The following is a 23475-nucleotide window of genomic DNA, read 5'->3' on the forward strand; positions in this document are numbered from 1 at the left end:
AAGCTGAATGTGGTGGTGCATGTCTGTAGATCCAGCTACTCTGGCGGCTGAGGTGGAAGGATCACTAGAGCCCAGGGGGTGGAGGCTGCAGTGAACTGACATCACACCACTGTCCTCCATCCTGGGTGACAGAGTGAGACCTAGCCTAAAAAATGTGGGGGGAGGGGGAGAAAGTTTGTTGTGCCAGCGAGTAAATGAAGAAAGGGACAGTATTAGAGTTGAGAAGTAAATTGGAATATGAATTGGTATCTCTCTCGCAGAAGATAAATTTGCTAAAAGTGCTGAAGTTAGAAGCATTACATAAAACCTGTTGCAGTTGCTCATGCCTGTAAATCCTGCCACTTTGCAAGGCCGCGGAGCTGCTTGAGCCCAGGAGTTTGGAGACCAGCCTGCGCAACATGGTGAAACCCCTTCTCTACAAAACATATGAAAATTAGCAGGGCATAATGGCCCACGCCTGTAGTGCCAGCTACTGGGAAGGCTGAGAGATGGGAGGATCGCTTGAGCCTGAGAAGTCAAGGCTACAGTGAGACGCGATCGGGCCACTGCACTCCAGCCTGAGAGACAGAATGAGACCCTGTCACAAAAACTAAAAGTAAACATTAAAAAGCCTGTAATATAGCAGTGGCACGTCCAGTTCTCTACGCTACTATAGAACTATCAGTGGCCAAAGGTATGTGTGGTGCAAGAATGACGATTTCAGGATTCTCTGAAATCCTAAAACCATGAAGCCAACTTCATTTCAAACACATTTTGGAAAGGGTTAAATAAATCATGCACAAACTGACAGATAAGAAATGCTGTTTTCAAAAATGATGGAGAGGATTATTATGATGATGAATGATTCCACTTTCTATCCGTATCATTGATAGAGCAATCAGTAAATCCAGCACATCCAGGGGATAGGACATCTCTCTAGGCCTCCTATTAAAAATGAAAAAATTGAGGCTGGCATATAACCCATCCAAGCCTATAAGGGGCAGCATGAGGATTTTATTGGCACCAAAAGTGACTCGTTTGGTCTCTGTTTCTTATACACAGGCACAAGACAGCATGACATTTCAGGAGATGCTCTGTCTGAATGGATCTGTGAGGCGGGGATGTGGGGGGTCCGGGGAGTGGCCCTTGACAGGGATCTCTGTTAACTGTGCCTAGAATCCTGGGAAGATAAAACCCTCCCTGCAGTGGGCATCCCCGGCTGGCCTGGAACCACCAACCTTTAGGATTTAGGACTACGGGAAGAAAAAGGGCAGATTCTCTAGTGATGGATAATACACGAACGGGGGAGATTCTCTAGTGATCGATAATACACGAACGCTTTAAAAGCTGGAGCAAGCGTCCCTGGGTGGGCTCGAACCACCAACCTTTCGGTTAACAGCCGAACGCGCTATCCGATTGCGCCACAGAGACAGGAACTGCTTATTCTACTGTGCATTATGGGAAGGACACCTTTAACAAACTGCCCCTATCCCTTCCAGCCTCAGGGCCCGCCTGGCAGGACGATAGAGCAAGGCCTTGGAAAACCCGAGCGATTAGAGCGGTGAATCGCGCTGGTCACGTTGGACACCCGCGCGGGACATTCTGGAGCCAGAAGGACAGCCGAATGGCCTTCGCCCGCCCTGCCCTTCGCCTGCTTCAGAAGCCCCCGGAAACTCCCAGGTCCGCGACCCGGGCCCGAGCAGCCTGGGGGCCCCAAGGCAAGCTGAACGCCCAGTGGGCTCCCGGGATGGCTCTTCCCGTTCTCTGCGCCGCCTTCACCCAGTGAGGGAGCCTGTGCCCACCTGGCCCAGTCGCTTTCGGGGCCGCTGCGAAGCTGCCGCTGCCATCTTCGGATCCTGTGTTCCGCACGGGGGCTCCACCAGGGCAGGGATGGTGGTGAGGGTGGCTCGTGGATCCCCCTCGCGGGGAGCAGGGTCTGGCACTCACCAGGGCGCATGATTAGGACTTGTTGAATGACTCCATCGTCGCCTTTATTTTTTAGTCCTTTGAAGAGGCTTGAGAATGGAAATCATGAGAGATTTTTCCATGGGGAAGTTCTTTTTACAAAGCGTTTATTCAGGTTGATTTCTCGGTACCTCGCGGGGCGGGCAACGGGCGGGGCCTCCAGTGCACCTTCTACGCGGTGGAGAATAAATAGAGAATCTCAGCTGGGCGGTGGTCGGGTGTCTTGGGGCCTTAGGGCAGGAGCAGGGGAAGGGAAAAGCAAAAGCCTGGAAAGAAGCCGGGGAGCGGTGGAACAGACATGCAGATCTCCTGAAAGGCTCTTGGGGAGGCACAGGCGGGATCTTCCGGAGGTGAGAATTGCTTTTTTATTGTAGCAGAATGGGGAGGAATTGAGGGGAAAATGGAGATAGAACCTGAAAGAGCCCGAAACGAGAGAATCTGTAGCTCCCCAAGAATAAAATCTTCCAGAAAAATTAGACTGAAAACTAGGCGTCTGGGACCCCTGAAATCCTTGGAGCAGTAGCATTATCATGACCCTCTGTGTCCCTTTTGGCAAAAGGACTTGCTTCCATTGTTTGTTTGTTCAATTGTGTTTGTTTAATAAATAAAACCCTTTTCATGTATCTTTGAAATTATGTTGTTTCCATTACTTTATGATTACAAACAATGCTGCGGTCGTCATTGTTGTACATTTCTCATTGGCCACTGGTGTATTTTATAGGGTAGAGGCCTGGAGAGCAGTTGTTCCAGCATAGTGATTACATGGTTTTTTATATCATTCCGTTTTCTTTCCTTTTTTGGCTTATTAGCTATAATTCTTTCTTTTATTATATCAGTGATAGCTTTAAGGTTTCTAGAATACATATTTACCAGTTTGCCCTCAAGTGACATTATACCTCCCCTTCTGGCCTTTATGCTAGTGTTGTCATGTATTTTGATTTTAGACGTGTTCTAAACCCCAACATCTAAGTACATACATAGCGATTTCCAGGCGTCTCCATTTCTTCGTGTAGGTTCAGTTTTCTGTCTGATATCCTTATCCTTAGGCCTGGAGTACTCCTTTAACGTTTGTTGTAGTGTGGGTCGGTGAATGCTTTCATTTATTTGTATGTCTTTATTTTTATTTGTATTTTTTTAAGATGGAGTCTCACTCTGTCACCCAGGCTGGAGTACAGTGGCATCATCTGGGCTCACTGCAACTTCCATCTCCTGGATACAAGTGATTCTCATGCCTCAGCCTCCCGAGTAGCTGGGATTACAGGCATGTGCCACCACGCCTGGCTAATTTTTGTATGTTTAGTAGAGACAAAGTTTTGCCATGTTGGCCAGGCTGGTCTCCAACTCCCTGACCTCAAGTGATCCGCCCGCCTCGGCTTCCCAAAGTGCTGGGATACATGCGTGAGCCACCGCACCTGGCCTCATTTTTTGTATGTCTTTAAATGTCCTTATTTCAGTCACATTTTTGGAAGATTTTTCATTGTGGCTTAGAATTCCAGAATAACTTTTTTTCTCTCTCTCACTACTTTAATAGGTTGCCACTTTGATGCCTTGTCATATCATCTTTCCTGTTTTTGTAAAACTGGCATAAAGGAGGCTTCCTGTACTTGCTATATAATTTTTGGAATGTGTATTTAAATTTTAAAAACTTTTATTATACTTTAAGTTCTGGGATACATGTGCAGAACGTCCAGGTTTGTTACATAGGTATACACATGCCATGGTGGTTTGCTGCACCCATCAACCCGTCATCTACATTAGGTATTTCTCCTAATGCTATCCTTCCCTTTGCCCCCCACCCCGCTACAGGCCCCAGGGTGTGATGTTCCCCTCCATGTGTCCATGTGTTCTGATTTTTCAACTTCCACTTATGAGTGACAACCTGCAGTGTTTGGTTTTTTATTCCTGTTAGTTTGCTGAGAATGATGGTTTCCAGCTTCATCCATGTCCCTTCGAAGGACATGAATTCTTTCTTTTTTCTGGCTGCATAGTATTCCATGCTGTATATGTGCCACGTTTTCTTTATCCAGTCTATCATTGGTGGGCCTTTGGGTTGGTTCCAAGTCTTTGCTATTGTGAATAGTGCATGTGTGCATGTGTCTTTATAGTAGAATGATTTATAATTCTTTGGGTATACACCCAGTAATGGGATTGCTGGGTCAAATGGTATTTCTGATTCTAGATCCTTGAGAAATTGCCACACTGTCTTCCACAATAGTTGAACTAAATTAAAAATATGAAAATGGGCTGGGTGAGGTGGGTCATGCCTGTAATCTGAGCACTTTGGGTGGGGGAGGTGGGACGATCGATTGAGGCCCAGAGTTGGAGACCAGCCTGGATAAGATGGCAAGACTCTCTCTCTCTCTCTGTGTGTGTGTGTGTGTGTATATATATAATATATATACTATATATAATATAATATACATAACTATATGTAATATATATACACACATTCTCTCTATGTGTATGTATACACACACACAGATATAGATACATCCATCATGAAAGTTCTAGATTCATCTTAAGTTCCACCAAAAGTGCAATTAAAGTAAAATGTGCCCACCCTGAGGGCCAACCCTACCTCCTGACATGTAAGTTGTGTTTGTGAGACATTCTCAATAGCATTTGCTTTCCCTAGCGTAGTGGTTTTCATGTTTTCCTCACACCTGAATGTCCTCAGTGCAAAACCTGTCAGAATTCACTTCCTTTGCTGTTCTTCTTTGAGAACCCTCCAGGGTTTTGTTTACTTATTTATTTTATACCTTTTAAAAGCATAGAGACAAAGACTGGCGAGTGGCACATATTACTACATTAGTCCGAGTTCTCCAGAGAAAGAAAACAAGCAGGATATACACACACACACACACACACACAGAGAGAGAGAGAGAGAGAGAGAGAGAGAGAGGGGTTTACATTGGCTAATGTGATTATGGAAGCAGAGAAGTCCAAGGTCTACACTGAGTAAGCTTTAGACCCAGGAGAGTCTATTGTAGTTCTCCACCAAGTCGGAGGCCCAAGGCAGAAGACTGATGTCCCGGCTCAAAGACAGTGGAGCAGAAAGACTTCTTTCTAGCCTTTCATTCTATTCGAGCCTTCTGTGGGTTGGATGAGGCCCACTCACACTGGGGAGAGCAAACCGCTTTACGCAGTTTACTGATTCAAATGTCAATCTCATCCAGAAACACTCTCAGAAACACAGTGAGAAACATTGTTTAACCAAATATCTGGGTACCCCATGGACCATTCAAACTGACAGAAAAATTAATCTTCACAACTACTCTCAGTAAAAGTGACTAATAAATTTAGCATCATGTCCTGCCTGTTTATCCCACGACAATTAATGTATTCCAGCATAACATTGTCTTCCTTTCTCTTATAGTAGCAACATGTGAGCGTTTCATTGAAAGTAAGGTTGCCCAGGCACTGTGGCTCACCCCTGTAATCCCACACTTTGGGAGGCTGAGGTGGGCAGATCACCTGAGCTCAGGAGTTTGAGACCAGCCTGGATAACATGGTGAAACCCCATTTCTACCAAAAATACAAAAAATTAGTTGGGCATGGTGGTGCGCACCTGTAATCCCAGCTACTCGGGAGGTTGAGGCAGGAGAATTGCTTGAACCGGGAGGTGGAGGTTGCAGTGAGCCAAGATCCCACCATTGCACTCCAGCCTGGGCAACAGGAGTGAAACTCCATTTCAAAAAAATAAAAATAAATAAATAAAATGAGGTTAATTTTGACCTTATGGAGTCTCTCCCCAACTCTTACATACCATTGCCACTTGTGGATTGTCATTTTTGTCATGGCTTTTATGTAAAAAATATATCAATAAGCTATATGAAGTGCTAATATAAGTTTGAGTTTCATCCTGACTCCATAAGCCACTTTCCATTTTGATAAAGCCTGGAAATATTCGTGTCCATCTCCTTGAATATGGGTAATGGATACCTATTGTGGGGCCCACTCTCAATCTCATGGTTTTCTTTATTTTCATTCAGGTCTCAATAGATATGCCTGGGCTGCCTGAAAGCCACTGAAAATGGCCCGTGGCCTTCTGCATCTAACAGAGTCAACTAAAATCTAAGCCATGTAATGGGGGGATGGAAAGTGAGAAACACCAAACTCAGCACACAAGGACTCAGTCTAAATCTCTGGGCTAAGAGATGACCAGACTCTATCATGGCTTCTCAGACATAAGGCTTTGTCTGGAGGATGACTGTAGGCTCCCGTGACAATGCCTACCCCAGAAAGCTTGAGGCTGCCAGGGGACCTTACTTTAGTTCTAGCCAATACCTGCTGATGATGGTAGATTCGGGATCTCCCTTTCTTATGGCACTTACTAAGAAGGGAATCCTTCCTGCATCCCTTTGAGATGTGTGTGTATCTCCTAAGGACTCCAGTGTGTCTTTCCCTAGGATCTGAAAGTCTTACTCCTTTGAGCTGTAGTTCTCAGGAAGAACTGAGCGTCTGTCTTCCAATCTCTGTGGGAGGTTAGAATCCTATCTTCTAATATTGCCAGCTGGCAGACACAGCTGGCCTGATGAGGCAGAAGTTTACACTGAGCAACCTTTTGTAATGTTTCACTTGTGCCTTGCCCCCTGCCCTCTCTCTCTCCTCCCTCTCCCCCTATAATGCCATCACCTCTGCACAAATGGGAACACAGCTCAGCCAGGTTCTCTACTGTCAGTAGTTAGTGAATAAAATCCGTTTTCTGTGCTTTAACTAATGTCTGGCTTTATCTTTGGCAAAATAAGTGGAGTGATCATTTTTGGTGTCAAGGCACCTACAAAGAGAGGCACAGACATGACAGGAGGGTCACTTGACCCTTCTCATTTCATAGGCATCTATTCCCGCCTGGTGTTTATAAGCCTGACACTTGGCTGGGCTTCCCTGGGGTATCTCTCCATGGCTCTGTGGCAAGACTTGAAAAGGCTGATGATAACACTTGGTGTCCCCATAGCCACCTTCGAAAATGTCATTAAACGCTTGCAAGAAAATGAAGGGAAACATAGAAAACCTGATTTTGAAAGTCATTGCCTCTCCTTCTTCCTCATTCAGAGTGTGTATGATACTGCTGTGTGACATTGGTTGGACTGCAATTTAGCACAACACCTTTTCTAATATTTGGCAGTTTCTTACAGAGTTAAGTCTACCCTATAGGAAAGCAAATGGACTTTCATTCATTACCCATGAAAAATGAACACATACATCCAACAAGACTTCTACAAGAAATGCTCATAGAAACCTTATTTTTATACTAAGGAAAAACTGGGTACAACACAAGTCCTCATCAACAGAAAAATTTAATATCTACTGTTACATAGTCATAAAATGACCTCACGCACAGCAAACAAAAACGAGCAAAACAAAAATTTTTTAAAAAAGCAGGGAAAACATGAAAAAACACAGTAACATGGGTAAAACCCTCCAAACACCATGCTTAGCAAAAGATGCCTATAAAATATCTTTTGAATGTCAAAAACAAATTTATTTTAATGTACCTGTCTGATATTCCTGTGTAATTCCATTTACAGGAAGCATCAGGACTCAACAGTGGCTCCCTCTTTGAGATATTTTGATGGAAAACTTCCTAGGTTGATGGAAATGTACTATAGCTTGGTCTGGTTGATACTTAAAATGGTCTATACATTTATTAAATTTCACGGTACACTTTTTACATTTACATTTTTAATATAAAAATAATGTTAATTATTTTTAAACTGCTGAAATCTTAAAATGAATACTTCTTTTAGTATTGATTTTACCCTGAGATATATTTTTTACTTTTATATGTACTGTAAAATCTGTACAACAAAGTTTGGAGTAAATTAGAACTTTTTACTCTTCCTACACAATGCTAGAAGTTGGAACATCTTAATTCCATTTACCCTCCTTGTGATTTTCAAGTTACTGTCATTAATTTTATGGCAACATATATTTTAAGTCACATGGATATCACTATGATAGTTGGATTAGTAAAACGTACTATTTGACTGAGCGACGCATTTAACCTACGCATTGCTCTGCATTCCTTCATTCCCTTTCCACATTCCCCGGGGATCATTTCACATTTTTGCGTTTCCCTTAGTTAGCATGTGCTGCTTCTCCAGAGAGATCTACACTTCACCTCCACTTGAAAGATCTGTAGTCTTGGGTTAGGAGCCAGTAGTCAGTTGAAAATGATAGTATTTTAGAACTCTGTGGTGTCTTTTTCACTGCTGTGAATTTAGCACCCAACCTTTGGACACAATAGGAATTTCCCCTCTGGCGCTGCTCTGGTTTTCCCATGTGCCTTGGGCATTCAGCAGTGTCCTGATGACATGCCTAGGTGTGGTTTGTTTGTCCTTATGCTGCTTGGAGTTCATAGCTCCTCTTGCACATGTGGCTTGATGCCTCGTTGGGTTTGTTTCTCATAATTGTCCATAGGTAAGAACTACTTCCTTTCAGTATTGCTTCTGTCCCACTTTCTGTCTCCTCCAGCTTCCAGGACTTTAGTGACACATTACGTTAAGTGTTTATGACATAACTCACATATATATATTCTCATATATATATATACACTCAGTTCTTAGTTTTCCTTCCTGCTAGCTCTCTATGCTTGTCTAGAAAGTCTCCGGTTACTTATCAGGCTAGTAATCCCTCTTCACACGGATCCAAACTGCCATTACACCAATCTATTGACTTTTTAAAATAATAACTATTGCATTTTATTTCTAACTTTAATAGATTTTCTTTCCAATTATAAGTATTTATTACATCTCTATGTTATTTCTACCATGACCATATTTTATTTCTATGATTTCCATTTTATTTCAAAATAGGTTATTATTTTCCGGTGAAAAATTTTACCATCTCTTCCATTTTTCTGAACATCTAAATCATATCATTTTAATGTTACTATCTGACAACCTCGATATCTCCGTCATCTGTGAGAAACCTATTGTTTCCTGTTTTGGGTTTGTTTTCTCTTGCCTTTGCTACTTTATATGCCTATAATATTGTGACTGAATGATGGGTCTTTGTGTGAAAAATTATGAAAGGACTGAGTCATGTTCTGTCTCTCTGAAGATTAATTCCCCTCTGCCCCTGGGCAGGCCGCAGAGGGGCGGATCACCCCAACCCGGTCTCTGTCTATGCTGATCTGCAGCTTGTTTTTCTTCTTGGGAAACTCAGCAGCAGGATTTTTCCCTCAGAGAAACATCACATTTAAAGCATATGTAGAAAAATGTGAGTTTTTTTCATAAAAAGTCTTAGTTTTCTTATTGTAAATTTAAACACATGATTATTACTGTTCTTAAGCTAATTGGGCTAGCCTGGGCAACACGGTGAGGCCCTGTAACTATGAAAAATAAAAACATTAGGCAGGTGTGGTGGCATGTGCCTGCAGTCCCAGCTACTCAGGAGGCTGGAGCAGGAGGAGCACTTGAGCCCAGGGGTTCAAGGCAGCAGTGAGCTAGATCATGCCATTGCACTCCAGCCTGGGTGAGGAATAGCGACTCTGTCTCTGAAAATTAATAATAATCATATAATAATAATAAGACTATGGGGGCAGTACCTCCTTTATATTGATCAGATACTTAATTTGTCTATACTATTCAGAGGAAGACAAAGTTAGAAAATACTGTGTATTTATACATGAAAAAAATCCATTAAAGTACCGGGCATTCTAAAGCATGTCATAAGTAACATCCTTTAAAGTGGAAACAGAGGCAGTGATCTCTATCAGTGATGCTTATCAGTGAGAGAAACAAAAGGAATCATTAGGTACCCTTAGATACCTCGAGAGCCCTCACTGCCAAAAATCTCAGTAATTCTGTGATACAATTTTGAGTCTAACAGGTTATTCTCTTTTCCAGAGGACGAAGTTGCCAACCTAAAATAACAACCAAGAGAGGGTGGTTCTCCAAAGAAATGAATGTTTGGGAATAGACAGAGGATTTCAATTCGGGATCCACGCACTGCACTACGGTATGAGGACCCATAGGCGCATCCGGGCAGGCTGAGAAGGGGAACCTTTCACAGCCGAAATGAGGAAGGTCACATAGTTGTTTAGAAACCATTATCCTTGGCCACAAGGAATAATCACAAGGGCGGCATCGGTCCAAGGCTGAATAGGCAGTTGCTGGGCAGATGTCCTTGCAGAGAGATTCTTTGGGTAAGGTTGTGGTGGCCTTTGTGCAAAGTTGTGGTTTTCAGAGAGTTCTTGTGATAGTTTTTTGTCATGGGCACGTGTGTGTGTGAGCACCCCTCCTTTGTGATCTCCTGATTCAATTTTGTTAGGATTTGGCATAAGTGGCTCCATTTTTCATTCTGACAACTGTTACAGGTCATTGCTTTTCTACCATTTTTACTAAGGGCTGGACTTGCTTAAATTACAGGAAATTATGAGGTCTTGATTTGTATAATTATCAGAAGTGCTCATGTTGCTGACTCAGTTGCTTCTTTGGGATGTAATAATTGTCTTTTTTCTCCTTCCTGTACTGTAATTTACACAATCCTTAGAGGAGATTAATTCGATATTTTTCAGCTATGAAAAATCTGAATATGCCCATCAAAGAAAGCCGCCCCTCCATGCTAGGAATTTAGTTTCCTTCCTGTGCCAAGATCCATTCAGGTATAGCACTTTCCGGGAGCCAAGAGTTCCCTATGAAATGGGGTGTGGCACATTGTGTATTAAGATCATCCTTATTATAGAGATGCCATTCTTGCACATATTGATAACTACTGTGTCCATAAGACTTTTACCAAACATCAGAAAGACAAGATATGAAAAACTTCTCATTGCTGCAGTCTCAAATGTCAGGAAAGACCAGAATCTTTAGGATAATGGACAATCAAGAAAGACTTGCAGACTAGATTAGCTGTCACGTACTGCCAATCAGAGAATGGATCCTTGTCAACCACCACCTAACAGAGATTGTCACCAGAAGTTCACTCCATAACATCAAAACCAGAAACCCACACTGGTGCCACTGATGGCAGAAAATAATAGTGCAAAAATGAGAAAGAAACAGTAAGAGAGAGAGAGAAGACATAGAGGGAGAGAGAGACCTGTACTATAGCCATACTTAGTGGGTAAAAGCAAAAGAGCTCAATTTCTATTCATGATATTCATTAGAAGAACCAAGGGAACAGGAGCTAATAGCTCTGAGGGTTCAGGCCTTCACAAGATGCCTGTAGGGTGGAGGGTTCTGTTGGCTCCAGTGATGTTTCTCAGATAGGCTAATTGTTATGGACATAGCCCCTGAAAAAAATCTATCAAATAATAATACAGGGACAGCTATCTGCATGCTAATTTACCATTGTATAGGAGGGAGAATGGGCATTAGATTGGTTTTGGCAAATAAAAGCAAAACCAAGATTTATGAAGAAAAGAGGAAAGGGGAGAAGAAAAAATCGCCTGGGACCTTTGTGATTTTGCTCCCCTTGTATAAGGGAATTTGACAGAAATCTTTCCAAGAGGTCACTGTGGTGCATCTTCTCCTGACCAGTGTGACTTGGTCATCACAGAAAACAACCACGGATGTTGCAGGACTTTAAAATATCTTAGAAGTTTAGCAGTTCATCCTATGTCACAGAGTATCTGTGTGTGATGTCCACCATGTCCTTCTGTTGTATAACCCCTCGGTTAAGCCAGGAGGGTGCCTCTCCCCTCGTGACCAGCCTGGGCAACACGGCAAAATCCCATCTCTACAAAAAATACAAAAAATAGCCCATCGTGTGGTGCACATCTATAGTCCCAGCTCCCTGGGGCGCTGAGGCAAGAAAATCGCTCTGCCTCAGGAGGTCCAGGCTGCAGTGAGCCATGTTTGCACCACTGCACTTCAGTCTGGGTGACCAAGGCTGGAATATCATACATCGATGTGTAGAAAGTTTGTTGTGCCGGCAAGTAAATGACAAAAGAGACATTGACGGAATTGGGAAACAAATTGGAATATGATTTGGTACCTCTCCCATGAAAGATTAATTTGCAGAATGTACTCAAATTAGAAGCATTAAATAAATTCTATAATGTAAAAATAGCACATCTTGTTCTCTACACTATAGAAATATCTGCATGAGTGACCGAAGATATGTGTACAAGAATGATGGTGACTGTAGCATCATTTGTAATCCTAAAACCATGAAACGCACCTCACTTCAAAAACATTTTGAAAAGGGTTAAATAAATCATGCACAAACTGAGGAAGAAAGGCTGTTTTCACGAACAACGGCGAGGATCACCATGAGAATGACTGATTCCATTGGTCACATTACTGATAGAGCAATCAGTAAACCCAGGCACATCCTGGGCATAGGATACTGCTGTAATAGGCCTCCTATTATTAAACATGAAAAACTTGAAGCACAAAATGTCTACCTCACTGACCCAAGCCATGGGAGCAAGGAAGATTTTTATCACACCACAAGCGAGATCCTTTCTAAGGTCTATGGGATTCCTGAGTTTGACAGGTATGACGTGCGGTGGCCCTTGCTAAGCCTCAGACTTAAGGTGGATAGGAAGTGGGGACACGTGTGTCTTGTGATCAATCAGGAGTTGGTTGTCCAATCAACAGAAACAGGTTAAAATAAAAGCCCAGGGCCCGACTCGAACCACCAACCTTTACCGTTAACAGCAGAACGCTCTGACGAATTGCGCCACAGAAACACGTTCTGTGCCTTCTTCTGGGCACTATAGGAAGGGTGCACTCACCAAACTCCCCAACCCCTCAATCTTCAGGGCCCTCCCGGCAGGATGACTGTGTAAGTTCCAGGTGCTTGGAAAACTGGAGAGATTAGAGCGGTGAATTGTGGTGTTGGACACGCGCGCGTTGGGACATTCTAGAGCACGAAGGACAGCCGTATGGCCTTCGCCCGCCCTTCCCCTCGCCTGCTTCAGAAGCCCCCGGAAACGCCCCGGTCCGCGACCCGAGCCCGAGCGGCCGCCTCGGGGACCCAAGGGAAGCAGGACGCCCGGTGGACTCCCGGGATGCCTCTTCCCGTTCTTTGCGCCGCCTTCATCTACTGAGGGAGCCTGTGCCCACCCTGGCCAGTCGCTTTTGAGGCAGCTGCGGAGCTTCCGCTGCCGTCTGCGGATCCTGTGTCCCGCACGGGGGCTCCACTGGGGCAGGGATGGTGGTGAGGGTCTCTTGTGGGTCCCTTCGCGGGAAACAGGGTCTGGCACTCACCAGGGCGCACGACTAGGACTTGAATTAGTCCATCGTCGCCTTTAGTTTTTAGTCCTTTGAAGAGCTCTGAAAATAGAAATCAAGAACTGTTTTTCCATGGGGAAGTTTTGTTTTGTTCTGTTTGTGAGACAGGGTCTGATTTGGTCGCCCAGGCTGGAGTGCAGAGGTGCAAACACGGCTCACTGCAACCTTGACCTCCTGGGGCAGAGCGATTTTCTTGCCTTAGCCCCCCAAGGAGCTGGGACTACAGGCGTGAGCCACACGACGGGCTAATTTTTGTATTTTTTATAGAGACAGGATTTCGCCGTGTTGCCCAGGCTGGTCGCGAAGGGGAAGTAAGTTCTTTTTAAAAAGCGTTTATTCCGATTGATTTCCTGGCATCCCGTGGGGCGGACAACGGGCGAGGCCTCCAGTAAACCTTCTGCCAGGTGGAGCTGCAGGGGCTCAGCTGCGCTGTTTTTGAGTGGGTGCTTGGGGCACCAGGGCGGGAGCGGGGCATGGGGTGGGTCTAAGGGGGAACTGCAAGGAGGAGAGCAAGGAAGTCGGTAGAGGCGGGAACCCTGGCGAGGAAACTTCCCAGTAGCTTTGTTCAGCGGGAAGGACCGGATCCTTGAGAGACGAACCTCATCTTTTCTCCTGTAGCAGAGTGGGGAGAAAGGAAGGAAAAATGGAGAGACACCAAGAAAGAAGGAAAATCATGAGGCCTCTTAGGCCGAAGCAGCCCTATATTAAATTTAAAGAAGAAAGCAGGCGGCTTCCTGTGATCGTATATTGGTTAGTACTCTGCATCGTGGCCAAGGGTCAAGTCCGAGTCCAGGCAGTATCCCTCCTGGGGCGTGGCACTCCTCCTTTCCTTTAGACTGCAACCTCTGCCTAGGCTGCCCTCTTTACCTGCGACTAGAGAGGTTAGAACTTACCCGTGCCTTCGGAGCTCTGTGCAGTGGTGAGAATAGAAGGAACCCCAAACCTGCACGCCGGGGTCCGGTCATCTTGAAGACCTGGCTTTTGCTCCCTCTGTGAGCAAGTGTAACACCCAAAAGGTGAGCTGCTCCTTCTCAGTCAGCCTTATTGACACGATATAGCCATACTGTTTTTCTGGTTCAGATATTTCAAACATCGGTTTGGCCTTTTAAGGTCAAATCAGAAACAAGTGAGAGGACATGAGGAGAGTTCGCACTCCAACTGGGAATTTTAAGTAAAGCCTAAATAATACAAGAAAATCTAAACTTAATGTCATTGCCCAACACCCAATTTTTATTTCTGTTTTTATTTATTTGTTTATTTATTTTTGCTATCAGTAAATGACTGAAATATAATCCACACAGACCAAAGTGTGCCAATCTTAAGTGCACAGCCCAGTGCATTTTGATGAAAGAAACCATCACCCAGATCAAGTTACAGGACATCATTTTCACCAGCCCAAAAAGTCATTAGAGCCCCTTTACAGTCAGTCCTCACCCCATCCCCACTTAGGCAATCATCATTCTGATTTCTGTCTCCATGGATTACTTTTGCTGCTTCTTGAAATTCACTTAAAGGAATATACTGACTTTGCTGGGGTTTTTTTGTTTTGTTTTTTGTTTTTTTTGTTTTAATGCAAAGATAGTTTTGAGATGCGTCCATTTTATGGCATGTATCTCAGCTTTTCGATGTTATTGATGAATACAATACCATTGATGGACAATTGGGATATTTCTACTTTTGACTGTTGTGAATAAAGTTTAGGAATATTGTACTATGGGCCTTTTTATGGACCTGTGCCTTCATTTCTCTTGAGTATAAACCTAGTAATGGAATGGCCAGGTCATGGAGCAGGCGTATTTTTAACTTTATCAGAAACTATCAGACAGTCTTTTAGAACGGTTGCACTATCATATTCTCTTGCCAGCAACAAGGGATATATTTGCTCTGCATTCTTACAGACTAGTGGTTTCTCCTGTCTCTTAAATGTTGGCTATTCTGATGGGCATGTAATGGTGTCTCATGGCATTTTAGATTTGTGTTTTCTGAATGAGTAATGATGCTAAGAATTCTTTCTTTTGACATCTGGACATGAAGAAAGCCTCTTTTGTGAACAAACACTGTTCAAGTGTTTTGTTCATTTTAAATTGGCTTGACTCTTTCCCCTTGCCCCTTTTTACACAAACTTTACTGTTTGTGTAAATTTTTTCTATTCTATAGAAAAAATAGAATAGAATAGAAAAATTGAGAAGCTAGTACACAGAATGGAGTAAAGAGGCTGGAATGGGTTTTGGGGAACCAACTCATATTTTATAGTTGTTTTAACATCCCCATCCAAGAACAATGTGTGTTTTTCAAAGACATCCCCTTATTGAAATATGCAGAGAAAGTGTGGGATAAAAGAGCATATACTAAACTTCTCAGAACGAGTTTCTAGAAGTGGACAAGGGAATAGGAATTGGATAAACAGAGGAAAGAAGAGACAGTATGGGCCTTGCTCCGAGTGGCCACCATAATATGTCCTGAGCTAAGGACATGGAATTTCAAAAACAGTATAGGAAAACAGAAAGTTTTTTAGAAAGTTTACCCAGACAGACCAGTCTAGTTAAGAAAGGCAGGAAGAGACATTAAAAAACAAAGCAAAAGGCCAGGCGCAGTGGCTCAAGCCTGTAATCCCAGCACTTTGGGAGGCCGAGGCGGGTGGATCATGAGGTCAGGAGATCGAGACCATCCTGGCTAACATGGTGAAACCCCGTCTCTACTAAAAATACAAAAAACTAGCCGGGCGTGGTGGCGGGCGCCTGTAGTCCCAGCTACTCGGAGGCTGAGGCGGGAGAATGTCGTGAACCCCGGAGGCAGAGCTTGCAGTGAGCCGAGATCGCGCCACTGCACTCCAGCCTGGGCGACACATCGAGACTCCGTCTCAAAAGCAAACAAACAAACAAACAAAAAAAAAAAAAAGCAAAAACGGGGAAATCATACAATGAAATGCTGGGAATGAGACTAACTATGCCCGTCATCTCCAACATAACACTAATTACTGCTAATTATAATGGATCTAAATCTCTCAGATTGGATAGAAAAGGAAATGCTGGCTCTAACAGTTTAATGGAAAGAAAAGGGTTACATATTAAAAGCCGAGCATATTATCCTTAGCACACTAATGCAGGATAAGAAAACCAAATATCACGTGTTCTCACTTATCAGTAGGAGCTGAATGATGAGAACATGTGAACAGATAGGATGGGGGTGGGGACAACACACACTGGAGCCTGCCAGAGGGTGAGGCTGGGAAGAGAGGAGAGCATCAGAAAGAGGAGCTAAGGGATGCTGGGCTTAGTGCCTGGGTGATGGGATGATCTGTGCAGCAAACCACCATGGCACAGGTTTACTTATGAGACAAACCTGCACATCCTGCACATGTACCTGTGAAATTAAAGTAAAAATTGGAAATGAAACATTTAAAAAGAAAAGAAAACAAACAACAACAACAACAACAACAACAAAGAGAGCAGTGCAAAGCCTGTACCAGGCTTATCAGAAACAAAAGAATAAGAGTGAAAACATGGATATCAGACAAAGGCAAACAGCAAAATAACGCTTTACATTAGCTAGAGGAGTAACATCCTAGCATCTACCTAGAGTTGAATGGAATCGAATGGGACCGTTTTTTCCTGAACTGGCCTCCTTGGGTGGCCGACGAGGGCATGGTGAAGGGAAAAAAATCTTGAAGCGAAACGTCCATTTCTTCGCTCTTGTTTTGGTCTCTGTAAGGCTTAAGAAGTTAAAAGCAAGATCTGATCCCTGGAGTTTTCCAGGAATTCGAAATAGGTATATGAGGAAAGAAGCTCAGTTATCACCCAGGTCTCCGGAAGTATCCCAGGTATAGTGCCAAGAGACCAGCTTTCCAAACCCGGGTCCCTGGGTTCCGAAGGCCTTTTGGGGGAAAGTACTGATGTTCGTGTTAAGGTTGGGAGGAAAGGGTTTGGAAGGTCCCAAGCGGCGCGAAGGCAAAGATAAGATATCAAGAAGCGAGGCAAGAACTTTCCACAGGCCCACGTTGGATGACAGGAAACCGGGTGAATTTCTGGTGTTTTCCTACAGAGGTTTGTTACCCAGTTGCACAGAGCCTACTTCAAAATAAGGGTTTTTTAAGTCAACTCTTTTAATGCGAAGCCATAAGTTTGTGGTGTTGCCTGATGCAAATCTCCACTGTAAGCCTTTGCTCTGAGTGTCTTTTTTGTTAGTTATCCAAAGAGAATGGTGAAAACCTTGAGTCCGTATTTTACCTCTTTCTAGGGAAACACCAGAGGTTTTGCAACCAGCGGGCATTGGTGGTTCAGTGGTAGAATTCTCGCCTCCCACGCGGGAGACCCGGGTTCGATTCCCGGCCAATGCAACCTGTGGTTTTGTAACCTCTGGTTTTTAAATTTAGTTACCATAACTGTTCTTCAGGTAGGTTACAGGCGCGATAATAAAGAGAAGAAAAAGAGAACTACTGTATAGCTTTCGGGTTCCTTCCGGAGTGGAATTTCTCTAAGCAGGTACTTTGCTGAGAGTGTCTTTGAAGTAGCCAGTGTGTCTGGTTGGTTGGTCTTTGCATATTTGGCCCTAAAACCGGAGGGACTTTTATTGTCTCTTCTGGCGGATCCCTGAAATACAAAGAGTCACCTGGACATAGATTTCACTGCCTGGACCTTGGACAGACCATTTGACCATGTCTCGCCATGGAGTGCAGCTTAAGAAATAAATGACATTCCCGAAAGGAGAGAAGCTGTGGGGTAGGGCAGACACACGTGAGACAAGGGGCCCCAGGGAAAAGGGAGGTATGTGGGGAGGAACCCGCGTGCAGATGAGGGGAGCTGCAGAGAGGGGCCTCGGACCTTCCTGTTGAGGAAGGCCCAGTCTTTGGTGGTCTCGGCAAAATGAAGGATGGACCCCGAGTGGAGAGTAGCACGTCCCCAAAACTCATTTCTATCACCCGCGTTTGTTTTACACTCCACCAGGCAAATCTTCTGTCCAAGGGATTCTTTTTATTGCTTCTCTTTAAGCAGCGTGGTGGGAAGGCCATGACAACCACTAGCTCTGGAGCTTTGGGGAGCAAACCTGGAAAAAGAATGCTCCAGGATCGTCTGATTTGTCCTCCCCTGTTTTCATCTACCCTTTTCCTCAGCGAAACTTATATGGGTCCAGGATGTAACATCGCAGCTGCGGCATTGGCGGATTAAGAGCCGCTGACAAATCTTCCCCCAAAGCAGGAAGAGCCCCATTTGGCCCATAGCCATGGAGTCAGAAGCAAGAGCAGAATCGAAAATGCTTTTCTCTATGTCGTTCTCTCTCTCCTACCTGTGAACATCAACCTTTCACACACGCCGGTTCAAAACCGACTTAGTCTCTATAGGAGGTTTACCATTTTTCACAGTTCCGGTAAACCATGTTTCCTTCTTGCTTCTACAGTTCTTCCAGGGTTGAGTTTCAGGAGCTGTTCAGCAGTGCAGGCTAGTTCAATATCCTGGTTCAAAATCATCTGTATAGTTTTGCTACTAGGGTAAAGTTTGCCTCCTAGACCAGAGTTAAGACGTGCTCCCTCGGCTTCCATTTTCTAGAGATAATTGGTATCATTTCTTCCTTAAATGTTTAGTAGGGAAACCATCTAGACCTGGTGCTTTCTTCTGGAAGGTTGTTAAGCTTTGCTTCAATTTCAGTAATAGAGATCTATTTAGGTTATCTACTTCTCCTTGTGTGAGTTTTGGTAGACTGTGTCTTTCAAGGACTTGGTCCAATTCATCAAGTTATCAAATTTGTGAACACAGAATTGTTGATAATCCTCATTTGTTATCCTTTTAATGTCCATGAGATCAGAAGTGAGGACCTTCTTTTCTTTTTTTATTAGTAATTTGTATCTTCTCTCATTGTCTCTTGGTTCACCAGCTAGATGTTTCTCAATTTTATTGATTATTTTAAAGAACTAACTTTTGGTTTTGTTGATTTTTCTCTCTTGATTTCTGGTTTTGTTTCCTTGATTTCTCCTCTAATTCTTAGTTTCTTGTTTTTCACTGACTTTGGGTTTCATTTGCTCTTGTTTTTTGAGTTTCCTAAATTGTAATCTTGAATTATTAATTGTAGATATTTTTTCTTTGCTAACATATACATTGAATACTATGAATTTCTTTCTAAGCAACAATTTTCCTGCACCTAGAAATTTTTTTGTAAGTTATACACTCATTTTCATTTAGCTAAAAATATGTAATTTGTTCCAAGACTTTTCCTTGGCCCAGGTGTTATTAGAAGTGTGTTGTCTGATCTCCAATTTTGGGGTTTTCCAGCTATCTGTCTGCTATTGATTTCTACTTCACTTTCATACTTTGAATGAAGGGCATACTTGGTATGATTTCTATTCCATTAAATGTGTTGAAGTGTGTTTTATGGGCCAGAATATAGTGGATCTTGGTGAACATTCCATGTGAACCTAAAAAGGATATGTATTGTGCTCTTGTTGGATGAAGTAATCTAAAAAGTTGGTTGGATCCAGGTGACTGGTAGTGGTGTCCAGTTCCACTATACCTTTACTGATTTCCTGCCTGCTGGATCTGTCAATTACTGAAGCTGAAGTCTCCCACTGTAATAGTGAATCTGTCTATTTGTCCTTGAAGTTCTATCAGCTTTTGCCTCTCGTATTTAGATGCTCTGTTGTTAGGTGCATATCAGTTAAGGATTGTCGTATCTTCTTGGAGAAGTGACCTCTTTATCATAATGTAATGACTCTTTATCCCCATGATTTTCCTCCCTCTGAAGTAGGCTCTGTCTCAAATTAATATAGCTTATCTAGTTTTCATTTTTGAGACTGAATTTTGCTCTTGTTCCCCAGGCTGGAGTGCAATGGCACAACCTCGGCTCACTGCAACATCTATCTTCCAGGTTCAAGCGATTCTCCTGCCTCAGGCTCCCAAGTAGCTGGGATTAAAGGCATGCACCACCACGGTCGGCTAATTTTGTGTCTTTAGTAGAGTCGGGGTTTCCCCATATTGGCCAGGCTGGCCTTGAACTCCTGACCTTAAGTGATCCACCTGCCTCGGCCTCCCAAAGTGCGGAGATACAGGCATGAGCCACAGTGCTCGGCTGCTTCTCCAGTTTTCTTTTGATTACGATGAGTATGGTATATCTTTCTCCATCTCTTCACTTTGACTATCTCTGTGTCTTCTTATTTAAAGGAGGTTTGTTGTAGAAAACATATAGTTGGGGCTCATTTTCCATTCTTCCAGTCCCTTTCAATTGGTATATTTGGACCATTCACATTTAAAGTGACTATTGATATCACCGGATTAATATGTACCGTACGTGTAACTGTTTGTATTCTTTAACTTTCTTCATTGTTTTCTTTTGTGTCTTTTACTCTTTTTCTACCTTCTCTGGCTATAATTGAACATGTTATATGATCCCATTTTTTCCTTCTTCTTAAAATATGAATTTCATTCATTTTAAAAAAAAAAACAGTGTTTTTGTTTTCACCCTATTGCTTGCCATATATATTTACAACTAATCTAAGTCAATGTATAAGTAATGCTATGATGCTTCATGGGTCACGCAGGTAACTTAAAAACAAAATTCCTTATTCCTTTCCTACCACCCTTTAAAACATTGCTATTATTCATTTGATGTATTCATAATATATAATCATCCAATCTATTATTGCTATTTTTCTTATTTTGACAGACGATTATATGAATTAAGAATAAAAATAATAAAATATTTTATTTTATCTTCATTTATTTCTTCTCTAACTTCTTTCTTTGGTGTAGATTTGTCTCTGACCTTTGTAGTTTTTCTTCTTTCTGAAGAACTTCTTTTAACCTCTCACGGAAGACAAAATCACTGGTGACAAATTCCCTCAATTTTTGTTTGTCAGAGAGTCTTTATTTCTCCTTCACGTTTGAAGGATAATTCTACAGAATTCTAGGTTAGCAGGACTATTTTTCCTCCAACACTAAATATGTCAGCTGCATGCTGTTCTTGCTTGCATGGTTTATGAAGAGTAGTCTAATGTAATGCTCATCCTTGTTCTTCTAAGGTAAGGTGTTTCCTTTCTCTAGCTTCACTCAAGATGTTCTTTGGTCTTTGATTTTCTACATTTTCTATATTATATGTTGTGATGCTTAATTGTATGTGTAAATTTGGCTGGGCCATGGTGCCCAGATATTTGGTCAAATATTATTCTGATGTTTCTGTGAAGGTGTTTTTTGATGAAATGAGACATTGAAATTAGCGAACTTTGAGTAAAGCAGATGACCCTCCATAGTGTGAGTTGGCCTCATCTAGTCAGGTGAAGGCCTTAATAGTATAAAACCTGACCTCCCCCTAACAAGGAGGAATTCTGCCAGCAGATTCCCTTTAGACTTGAACTGCAACTCTCTCCCCTAAGTCTCCAGCCTGCTCGTCTACCTCATCAGATTTGATCTCACCAAGTATCCACAATTATGTGAGCCAATTCCTTAAAATCAATCTCAATCTCTTTCTCTCTCTCTCTCTCCTCTCTCTCTCTCTCTCTTCATCTTTATTTCTATCTATCTTCTGTTGGTTCTGTTTCTCTAGAGAATGTTTACTAGGATTTGCATGCCTAGGTGTACAGTTTTTAGTATTTACCCTGCTGGGTGTTCTCTGAACTTCTTGGATCTATGGCTTGGAATCTCTTATTAATTTTGGAAAAATACTTCTTTTCTTCCCGTGAGAGTTAGTTTTATGTGTCAACATGGAGAATGTTTTTGGATGAGACTAATACTTAAATTGGTGAATTTGGGAAAAGCGGATTGCTTTTCATGATGTGAGTGAACCTCATTCCGTCAGTAGGAGGCCCGACTAGAACAAAAAGACCAGCGTCTTCAAGCAAGAAGGAATAAGAGCAAATTCCCTGACAGATGACCTTTGGAATATATCTGTACCATCAGTTCTTCTGAGACTCCAATGTGTCAGGCCACACTGCAGATTTCAAACTTCCCAGCCTCCATAATCACATGAACCAATTTCCTGTGTGGTCATTTCTCAACATCACTGGGTGATCGGTGCCAGGACTCCCTGCAGATAACAAAATCCACGGATGTTCTAATTCCTTATACAAAATGATGTAGAATTTGCAGATAACCTACTCACATCCTCCCAAATGCTATATAAATAGTGGTTATGTGGTATTGTTTAGGGAATAATGACAAAGAAAAAAGTCCATATATGTACAGTACAGACACAATCATAAGTTTTGAAAAAATATTTTGGAGTCAGGCCTGGTTGAATCCATGGATGCAGAACCCACAGATATGGAGGATCAAATGTAATAAATCTCTCACTCTTTCTCTCTCTCTATATATATATATGTATGTGTGTGTGTGTGTAGTGTGTATTTATATATATATATAGTGTGTGTATGTAAATGTATGTATATGACCTATTGATACAGTGGTAAGGAGTAGGGGAGGGAAGTGTTCTATAATCCTATGATTAGGTCTCAGTCTTGTGGTGGGCCTGTGCCCCTGGGCTGTGACCTTCAAAAGTGCTTCTCAAATTTTGTTCCCTGTTAGGTGAGACAGGATGGCCAGAGGTCGCTGGAGTTGGGTTTTTCCCTTTCCCCACATTGGTTAGACTCTGGAAACACAATTTTCTTTTGAGGGCACGTGTTTGTTAAGTAGAAAAGAATGCACCGGGCATGTTTTTCAATGGTTACCTCTCCTTCCCCTCCAGAAGCATGCAAGGAGTTGTCTCCGATTCTCACCCTAAGTCTTCTGGAGACAAAACGCATGAAGATATGGGAGGCTCCCACTAGTTAGGCCCCCAGGAGTTTTTACCTCTCAGGCTGGGCTGCTGTCAGCTCCGGCAATTAGCCAATTCCCTTTGAATTATGTCTACCCAATGCTGGCTCCAGTGGTGGTTTCTGATTCAGGTAAGTTGTGATTCTCTGTATTTGCCCATGGCTCAAAGTTTCATAGGATTGGCATGTCTTAGGACCTCCATTTTCTGTTGCATATAAGTAGAGTTATTGATGTTTGGTTTGTTCAGTTTTTTTTTCTGGTGAGAGTGGGAGTGATGGCTTTTAAGTGCTTTACAAATCTAGTTGTAATTTCTGATAACCATGTGATAATTTTAGATCTCTTTAAAAAGGTAATATGTTTAATTCAGGAATTGCAAAAAGCCTTGCAGCAGCTACAAGAAGAATTGTAGAACAAGGGCCAACAGCTTCGTGCCCAGGAGGCTGAAAAATACAATGAGATTCGAACCCAGGAACAAAACATCCAGCACCTAAACCATAGTCTGAGTCACAAGGAGCAATTGCTTCAGGTGAGTTTACATGATTTCAATGAAAACTGGGCTCATAGAACTCTGAAATTTGTTTATATAAATTTAAGATATTATTCCACCTGTGTTG

At 42.7% G+C, this 23475-nt stretch overlaps 2 non-coding genes and 1 pseudogene across 3 annotated transcripts in view; 1 reads left to right on the top strand and 2 right to left on the bottom strand.

Moving 5' to 3' along the window:
• LOC105550294 overlaps positions 1 to 23475 on the bottom strand; it is a 931651-nt pseudogene that overhangs the window by 122719 nt on the left and 785457 nt on the right. The gene's annotated exons all lie outside the window — the stretch shown is intronic.
• On the bottom strand, positions 1337 to 1410 carry TRNAN-GUU. Its single transcript has one exon. It is a non-coding gene; the product is annotated as a tRNA-Asn (tRNA).
• Positions 17396 to 17466, top strand: TRNAG-CCC. Its single transcript has one exon. It is a non-coding gene; the product is annotated as a tRNA-Gly (tRNA).

The sequence above is a fragment of the Mandrillus leucophaeus genome, unplaced genomic scaffold (genome assembly GCF_000951045.1).
Source record: "Mandrillus leucophaeus isolate KB7577 unplaced genomic scaffold, Mleu.le_1.0 Scaffold475, whole genome shotgun sequence".
Classification (NCBI taxonomy): domain Eukaryota; kingdom Metazoa; phylum Chordata; class Mammalia; order Primates; family Cercopithecidae; genus Mandrillus; species Mandrillus leucophaeus.